The sequence below is a fragment of the Lycium barbarum genome, chromosome 4 (genome assembly GCF_019175385.1).
Source record: "Lycium barbarum isolate Lr01 chromosome 4, ASM1917538v2, whole genome shotgun sequence".
Taxonomy (NCBI): domain Eukaryota; kingdom Viridiplantae; phylum Streptophyta; class Magnoliopsida; order Solanales; family Solanaceae; genus Lycium; species Lycium barbarum.
This window is the reverse complement of record NC_083340.1, coordinates 121,696,135-121,705,039: the sequence shown is the minus strand read 5'-3', so window position 1 is coordinate 121,705,039 and position 8,905 is coordinate 121,696,135. Positions and strand designations below refer to the sequence as shown.

General features: G+C 35.4%; 1 long non-coding RNA gene across 1 annotated transcript; it reads left to right on the top strand.

Annotated features, from left to right (window-relative positions):
- The first annotated feature begins 3,474 nt into the window (after positions 1–3,474).
- On the top strand, positions 3,475–8,446 carry LOC132636324 (uncharacterized). Its single transcript, XR_009581180.1, has 3 exons — positions 3,475–5,206; positions 5,695–5,743; positions 6,529–8,446. It is a non-coding gene; the product is annotated as an uncharacterized LOC132636324 (long non-coding RNA).
- Positions 8,447–8,905: the final 459 nt, after the last annotated feature.

Sequence of the window (8,905 nt, the reverse complement as noted above, 5' to 3'; positions counted from 1 at the left end):
TGATATGATGTCTTGGTTGAAGTTAGAGACTTTGCAGATAGAGTCGTGGGTGTAGAGTGTCGGTAATGTAAACGGCTCCACCAGCCGATGTGTCATCTAATGTTATGTTATAAAGTCCATGTGATTATAGATTCCATTTGATTTGAGTACGAGGGAAAAGAAAGATTCTGAAAGCTTACTATGTATTTCATTCTTATTCGATTTAAGAGTCCAAAGATATTATGCACGTAATAAGAGTCAGCGGGTTCGCTCGGCTCCGAATATGGGGTCGGGTGCCCATCACACCCTAGTAAAGTCGGGGTGTGACAGATTGTTTAATTCATTTTTGCACCTGTTAGTATAAATCAGACTTGAATAGGTGTGCTCATTGGCTTTGTCAGTCAGTCTATGTCAGGTTTTGTCACATATTTGCTTAGTTTAGTTATTCAGTCAAGTAAATGTTTGTTCATTCTGTTTGCATCTTGTTTAAGTGTCTTAGTTTAAGTGTCTATCTATGAAGTTTTGAGTGTTTATCTATTAAGCTACACCACGTCTAGACTATTGAAGTTGTTTGTCTATGTAGTTAAGAATCTTCAAGTTTAGAGTAGTGGTACCACGTTTTGAATCTCGTTTATGAGGCTGCGTTAAATAAACATGATTGATATGCATATGTTTACTCTTGCTTAAATAGTCAGATAAAACGTCATTGCGTAGATGTTCAAGTGTGATTATGTTATGAATAGGATCATATGTTGATGTTGGTTGCTAGTTTTTTATTGTCTCAGTTAGCTTGAATCATGATAGTTTGGATAGGGTAATCCGTGCAACTTGATTAGCAGCTCTTTGTTGACTTAGCTAATATGTGTATTTTGATAGTCTTCACTTTCCAGTTCTGCCAAATATTGTGTGTAAAAACATGATTATTATGAACATGAGGGATAAAATGAGGGATGTTTGCTTGCTTAAGAATGATTAGCAATTTTCTCGTTTGTTTAATATTAGTAGTTGCAACTCTGATAGTTAGTGTGTTTCAATTATATGTTTACTTTCCCCAAACCAGTACAAAAGTATTTAAACTCAGTCCATGAATTTCCTAGCCGAAGTTGTGAAGTTGATCTGTGAAAGATTTTTGCTGAAAGGTTCTTTTCTCTTTGTCGCTTAAAATTCTAAGTAATTTGGTTAAAGTTCATGGGAAATCTAATCCTGACCATGAGCAGATTTATTTATTTGTTGAGGTATGTCTGAAGTTGTGCATGTGCATCTCTGGAGACTAAGAGACTAAGTTATGTTTTGTCATCTCTCAAATCTTAACATGTTTTCTTTGAGTGAACTTGTGTCTAACATTCTGTCTTAATGGTTAAATTCCTGAACTTTTCTTTCTTGGTAAAATAAAAGCTCCTTGTCCTTGTGATATAAATTTAAACTCCATATGCGTCAAAATTAAACCATGCAGGCTAATCTGTTTACTTTATCCCTCTTTAAAAAGCATATTTTAACCTTGTTTATGAAAGACACATCTTCTCAAATATAAAGGTCTTCAATTTGGTCTGATCGTCATGAGTTGTGCCTTAAAAATGTGGTATATCTTCCTAAGGTAAGCCAGTAGTGACTTCTTTAGCAACTCACAGTGCTCTGAGATATTTGTTGCATTTCATGATAAAGGAGTTCTTATAAATAGCTAAGTTTTGAGAAGGCTAATGCCTGAAGCTGACTGGTTTGTGTGCGTTGAGATTGTGATACTGATATTGAATCATTGTATTGTTATATCCCGTATTTTCGGACTAGAAAATTGAACCGTCCAACATGAGAAAATTTACCCGAGCCTAGAGAATTTGGTCATATTCAAGCATTCAAATCAAGAGATCGGTGTATAAAAAGATGAGGTCCCGAAATTATTTAAGATGGAAAAGTTTGACAACGATGATTGGAAATAATCTTTTGTGTATGAAAAATGAGGCTATGGATTACTGCTATATCACATGATTATAATAATGAGTATATGAAGTAAGTTAAAAGTGATTAATATTTAAGTGAATTGGGAGCAAAAACTTAATTACCAATTGTAGTAGGAGACAACGGGATGTAATTAAGAAATAAAGTGGATAAGTATAAGGAATATTATGTCCACAAGGCGTCTTGGTAAATATAAAAAGATATGACTATGGCCATGTATGGGATCCATTAAGTGGGCTGTAAGATCAGATTTTGTCCCACCAAAAAGACAACAAAATTTTTAAATCTTTCCATCAGTAGAATATAAAAGTTGGATTAATTAAACCCCCCAAAGATAAGTTTCTTGTTGGCTACGTGTTGTTTTATTTTCATATGAATCAGCACTTTGTCTTAATGGGTATTACTACAGGTGGTGTTGTATATTTATACCATATATTTCATTATTGTTAGCCAAAAAACGACACCATATTTTCACTTGCTAAGCATTCACCTTGGATGAAGCTAAGAACGACCATGAATAAATATTTTTGAGCTCTTGGCCAGTTTGCTTTTGGGAGGCAATTCAAGTAAAATTTTGACAAGAATTTGAAGAACATCCCTAGATGCGCAAGTTAAGGTATGTTTCCTGTAAGAACTTATGGTACGACGATTGTAAGTCGTAAAACCAATTGTTGGAGTTGTTGTGTTGCGTCTTTGATCTGTTCTTATCATGGTGAAGTTCTGATTTTGTTGATGTAGTTGTGTATACATGTAGTTCCTGGTTTTTTTTGTTATTGTTGTTATTCTGAAGTTGAGGAATTTAAAAGAAACAGGGGAAATGCTGTCCGTTTCATTTTTCGAACCGAATCATCATTGATGTACACGATATACGAAAGCCCCCTAAAGTTGTGTACGTATTCCTATGGTTATAGGTTTGGCATAATAATTATGGAAAGTTCGTGATTAAGTTGAGTTCCTACGACGACGTAAGGTATGTAAAGCTATCCCTTCTTTCCTTTGGCATGATCTATGCGAGACAAATGGACGACGAATGTATAAACTCCAAAGAAGCTCCTATTCTTAGAGACACTAGGATGGCTAATGTTTTTGATTTTCAGAAGCTATTTCATTATGTCTTGATACGTGTCTATGATTCCTGAAGTTCTATTTGATATAATCCATAGTGATATTCGAGAGGCACTTGACATGATTGTTGTCTTTGATTCTCAAGTGTGTGTTCATTCTAATTATTCTATTGAGTCTCAGATGATGATTTAGTTTGCATATGGTTGTTCATTATTCTGCTCGTGCATGCCGTTAATATATCTTTCACCAAGTCTCAGGCCGGGTATGTTTTCGTGCACAGTTTCACTGCATTGTTCACTGAGCCCCTCACTAGAGGACCGGGTACATATATATATATATATATATATATATATATATATATGATGATATGATTATGGCACCGAGTCCCATGATGGGTCGGGTATGGTATATGATGACTTTATTCACCGAGTCCCATAATGGGCCGGGTATGGTATATGATATGGATATGCATGATTCTTATTTCATAAGGCACAGGTGCATTGGTATCTTTGATTATCATTGTTATATCCCGTATTTTTGCACGTTGGATTATTCGTAAGCTAATCGACATAAGTTTAAGGACAAGATTATTTTTGAGATATGAGATAAGGACTTTTAATCCCGATTTTAATAAGTGCACGATTTGCTTGTAAATTATAATTAGTGTGGAAATATTAGTGGAGATTAGGGATTAACTAACCATGATTAGATTATTAAGTGGGGATTTATAATTAATTAAGCAAAATATTTTTGGACCATTGTTAATGTGATCAGCAGCAACACGGGATAGAGACACATAAGGACGCATACATGCAATGAAAGTAATTTTTTTGTTTCGCTGGAGACTTTGAGTGTGCAAGCTGGCACACCTATATTCAACACCAAATGACAATCCTTATATTTCGTACATGTGTATTACTTGGTCATAAAAGGGAATTATGAGATCAACTTTTGTCATTTAGTAGAAACCCACTTTACGTTAACCTTTATTAAAGAAACCAAAGGCTATTTCATGTGTCAAAGTCCTCATGTTTTTTAGACACAAACAAAACAAAGGGCTAGGTGATAGTAGTTGAGAGGGATCATGTTACATCCCGTATTTTCATATATTGGAAAGCGTGCGAGTTAAATGATATTAGTAATGAAAACGAGGTTATCCTTCCAATCTTATGGGTGGTTGTAGTGATGGCACATATGTGTTATGAAGTTAAACAAATCTAAGAAAATAAGTTTTGTCGAGGTTCGAAATTTATTTGACGAAATATGGTCCAAGCTATAATATCCCGTATTGTTGGACTAGAAAAATTTAATCGTCCAATATGAGCAAAATTACCCGAGCCCGGAGAATTCGATGATATTCAAGGATGAAAATCGAGAGCTCGGTGTACAAAGAGTTTGAGGTCCCGAAATAATTTAGGACTTAACAAGTGTGACCAGGGTGACTGAGAATAATATTTTATGTGTACCAAAAGGGACTATGGACTAGTGCTATGTCACATAATCATGGCAATGAGTATATGAAGTGTATTAAAAATAATAATTATTAAAGTGAATTGAGATCAAGAAATTAATTAAGATCATTGAATAAATATTACGGGGGCATAATTATCGTGGGAAAGTGTAAAGATTGATGAGTCCATACGGGCCATGACAAAAAACAAATATAAAGCAATGCATGGCTGTCCTATATACTATTTGGTGGGTGGACACGTTGGGACAATTATGCTTAGTAAGCAAGAATGAGGGGGGCAGGACCCCACGACTCCATGGAAAAAGGTGGCATTAAAATATGCAGATGGGAGTGATGAGTCATGCACATTAAAGTGCATATTGACACGTACAAAAGAAAGGATGCTGAATCCCTTTCTCCTTTTAGGCATTCAAACTTAAATCTTTCCCATTTTGCTATAACAACAAACGTACAACACCATTATTTTGACCGTTCTCTTTAGCTAATTATTTTGTTGTTTCATTATGCAAGGAAGCAACAACGTGACTTCCATTTATATGGAAACAACGCAGTTTTGAATTGATATAGTACCAACGTGACTTGGTATTTTACGGAAGAAAAATGTAATTTTTTTCTCAAGAATAATATTCGGGTTTTGCTCACCACTCCGATCTTGTTGTTCCGTCTTATCGTGTTGTTGAATCCGGGCTTTCTTCGTAGTGAAGTAAGGTGGAAGAAGATTATTTCTTGGAATATAAGGTAAAAATTCTCCTCTACTAGATATATTTAAATTCATCCAAGTCATAGTTAAATTGAGAGACGGAAACTACGAAATTAATTAAGGGAAATCGGATAAATTGTTATTGTTATCATGTGGACTGTTTGGTGGTTGTCATAAATTGTTTGGTGTGCTGGAATATCGTGGGATTGTCTGTAGTTGTTGTTGTTGTGTTTGTTGTTATACTATGTATATACGAAAATAAAGAAGTGTATACAAGTATCGGTATAGGAATGTATATTGGGCTGTTTTGGAGGTGATTTAAGAATGGATTTGATTCCATTTGGATATGTATTTATTGATATTGTTTTTGGTATGGTGATTGATATTTTAGCTAAGTTGGAATCACGGGGATTATTGTATTTTTAGGGAAGATGCTGCCCGAATATCGTTAGATTTCTAAGTAATTAAGGATTGGTTTGAAAGAGTATCCTAATTTGATTATTGGCATATTTGGTATTGTTTGTAGATTGGCGAAGCCCGAGACCTAAGTTATGGTTAACTTGAGAAGCGAAAAGGTATGTTAAGCTAACCCTTATTTCTTTTTGGTATGATCCATATGAAACAAACAGACGACAAATGTATAACTCCAAAGAAGTCCCTATTCTTAGAGCCACTAGGATGGCTAATGTTCTTGATTTCCAGAAACTATTTCATTATGTCTTGATACGTGTCTATGATTCCAGAAGTTCTATTTTGATATAATCCATAGTGACATTCGAAGGGTACTTGATATGACTGTTGTCTTGATTATCAAATGATGGTTCATTTTGATTATTCTATCGAGTCTCTGATGTGACTTAGTTTGCATATGGTTGCTCACTACTCTGCTCGTGCATGTCTCAATATATCTTTCACCGAGTCCCGAGCTGGGTATGTTTTCGTGTACAATTTCACTGCATTGTTCACCGAGTCCCTCACTAGAGGGACGGGTACGGTATATATATATATATATATATATATATATATATATATATATATATATATATATATATATATATATATATATATATATATATATAGATAGATAGATAGATGATATGATGATGTGATTATGGCGCCAAGGATGGTATGTGATGACTTTATTCACCGAGTCCCATAATGGGCCGGGTATGATATATGACATTGATATGCATGATTTACACTTCATAAGGCAAATGTATTGGTATTTTGAATGCCATACTTTTCTCCTGTGATCTCTATTTCAGTCATGATCCTCTTTATTGTATTTCATGCTTTATATACTCAGTACATATCTCGTACTGACCCCCTTTCTTCGGGGGGCTGCGTTTCATGCCTGCAGGTACAGATACTCGATTTGGTGATCCTCCAGCTTAGGATTTCTACTCAGCTGTCTTGGAGAGCTCCATTGTTTCGGAGCCTAGACTTTTGGTACAGATCTTTTGATGTATATATATATATATATATATATATATATATATATATATATATATATATGTTTATCCAGAGGTAAGACGGGGCCCTGTCCCGTCATATTTCACTATCGATACTCTTAGAGGTCTGTAGACACATATGTGGGTTGTGTATAAGTTTTGTTCAGCTGTGTTTATACGATGTGCTATGGATATGTTCGTCTGTTATGACAGCCTTGTCGGCTTGCGTATGGCATTGATATGTAGTGGCAGCCTTATCGGCTTGCGTATCATATTGACATGTGGTGGCAGCCTTGTATATATATATATATATATATATGATGACGTTATGATTTGGAGTTCTTTTGTAAGTTTCCATATTCTTCTTAGATTCAGTTTGACTATATCTAACAGGTATGTATACGAGTGTCCAACTCGGGCACTAGTCATGGCCCACGGGGCTGGGTCGTGACAATCATACTTGCCTCCTGTAATCTTTTATTCAGTTATGATTTTCTTTATTGTATTTCATGCTTTATATACTCAGTACATATTTCGTACTGACCCCCTTTCTTCGGGGGGGGGGGGGGGGGCTGCGTTTCATGCCCGCAGGTATAGACACTCAGTTTGGCGATCCTCTAGCCCAGGACTTCTGCTCAGTTGTTTGGAGAGCTCCATTGTTTCGGAGCCTAGATTATTTTGGTACAGATCTTTTGATGTAGACTTATGCATATCCAAGGGTAAGGCGGGGCCCTGTCCCGTCCTATTTTACCTTGTTACTCTTAGAGGTCTGTAGACATGTGTGGGTTGTACATAGGTTTTAGTCAGCTGTGTCAATATGGTTTGTTTTGGATATTCCCGTATATAGTGGCAGCCTTGTCGGCTTGCGTATTGTGTTATGCTTTGATCAGCTGTGACTCCTCAGGAGACAGGTTTATGATGATATATGGCATTGTGAATCTTTAGTTGCTTTGACAAGTTTCCATTCCGTCCTTAGTTTCAGTTTGACTATATCTAACAGGTTCGTGTACGAGTGTTCAGGTTGGGCACTAGTCATGCCCCATGGGGTTGGGTCGTGACATGTATGCCTAAAATAAGATTCAATTTGTTTTAAATCTGGACCTAATTTGATTTGAGCATAATAGTAATGTTTCTATGGAAAAAACATATTGAATTAGAAAGGCCTCCTTTTCTCTTTTGTTCCTAGAATAAATCTTCTTAGTTTCCTTTTAATAGTTGTTCGTTTAACATAAGTTCCAAAATTATTTCTTATCCCTAATGATTTTGGCTATATTTTGAACCTGTTCAGATATTCTCAAAATCTGAAATTTACCCCTTTGTCATCCTGACTTATTTCCAAAATGAGTTTAAGTTAGGATAATCCTTCAATGTGATATACTTGATATTCTACTTAATGTTATCTTGTTTAAGATTTGCCATTCTCGATACTCATTCTTTACTCTCTTTCTTTCCTGGTATGGTCTGAGGCCAATGGAGTAAAGCACCAAGAATATATGGCATCTGGATGTCACAAGCTATGACACTCCTTGAGCAGTGATAACAGTTGTGGCTGGCCACAGTAGTTCAGTTCCCATTTGTTATTTTTTATTGACTGATGTTATGTTACAAGAGTGGCTGTTGCTTGGTTTGTTGCTGTTACTTTTGAAGTCCCTGATGCCATGTATTTGATCTGTAATTGCCACGCATAAAAGGATAAGTTTTTGCTATATGTTGAGCTGAGTTTTCTGCTACATTTTGTTCTATGTTGATTTTCGTGGCCAAACGCCTACTGACAGCTGAAGCATCTCTATGTACTTTATTTTCTTCTTATCAATACGCACGGTAAACTTTTCCCTTTCCATTCCATAGTTGTCTCATGGTACTCATGTTCCTCCATTGAAGTAAGAAAAAAAGAATTGTGGTAAGTCTTTTCAAATTTGATGTCTCTTATTTTATTCCTATCTCTGGTTCTATTATTAATTTTTTTTTGGTGTTTGTTTTCATTATCTGGGTCACGTTCGTTTATTGTCTTGAATATTCAAGATGGACATGGGTCGATGTGTTAGTTTTAACATTCAGTATTTTCGATACCCGTGCAAGATAGAGAAGGAGGGGGTGTTTGATTGTCAAATACTTCGTCCAATATAATTCATCTTTAATTAACAAAGTTCCCAAATAAAGTATTGTTCCCTCCAAATTGGAAATCTAAATCTTTTTCACTTTTAACTTCAGTTTTTTTCTATTAACTCTACCTCAATACATTTTTGTGTTAATCTTGACTTGTTATACTTACCTGAACTTATAGTT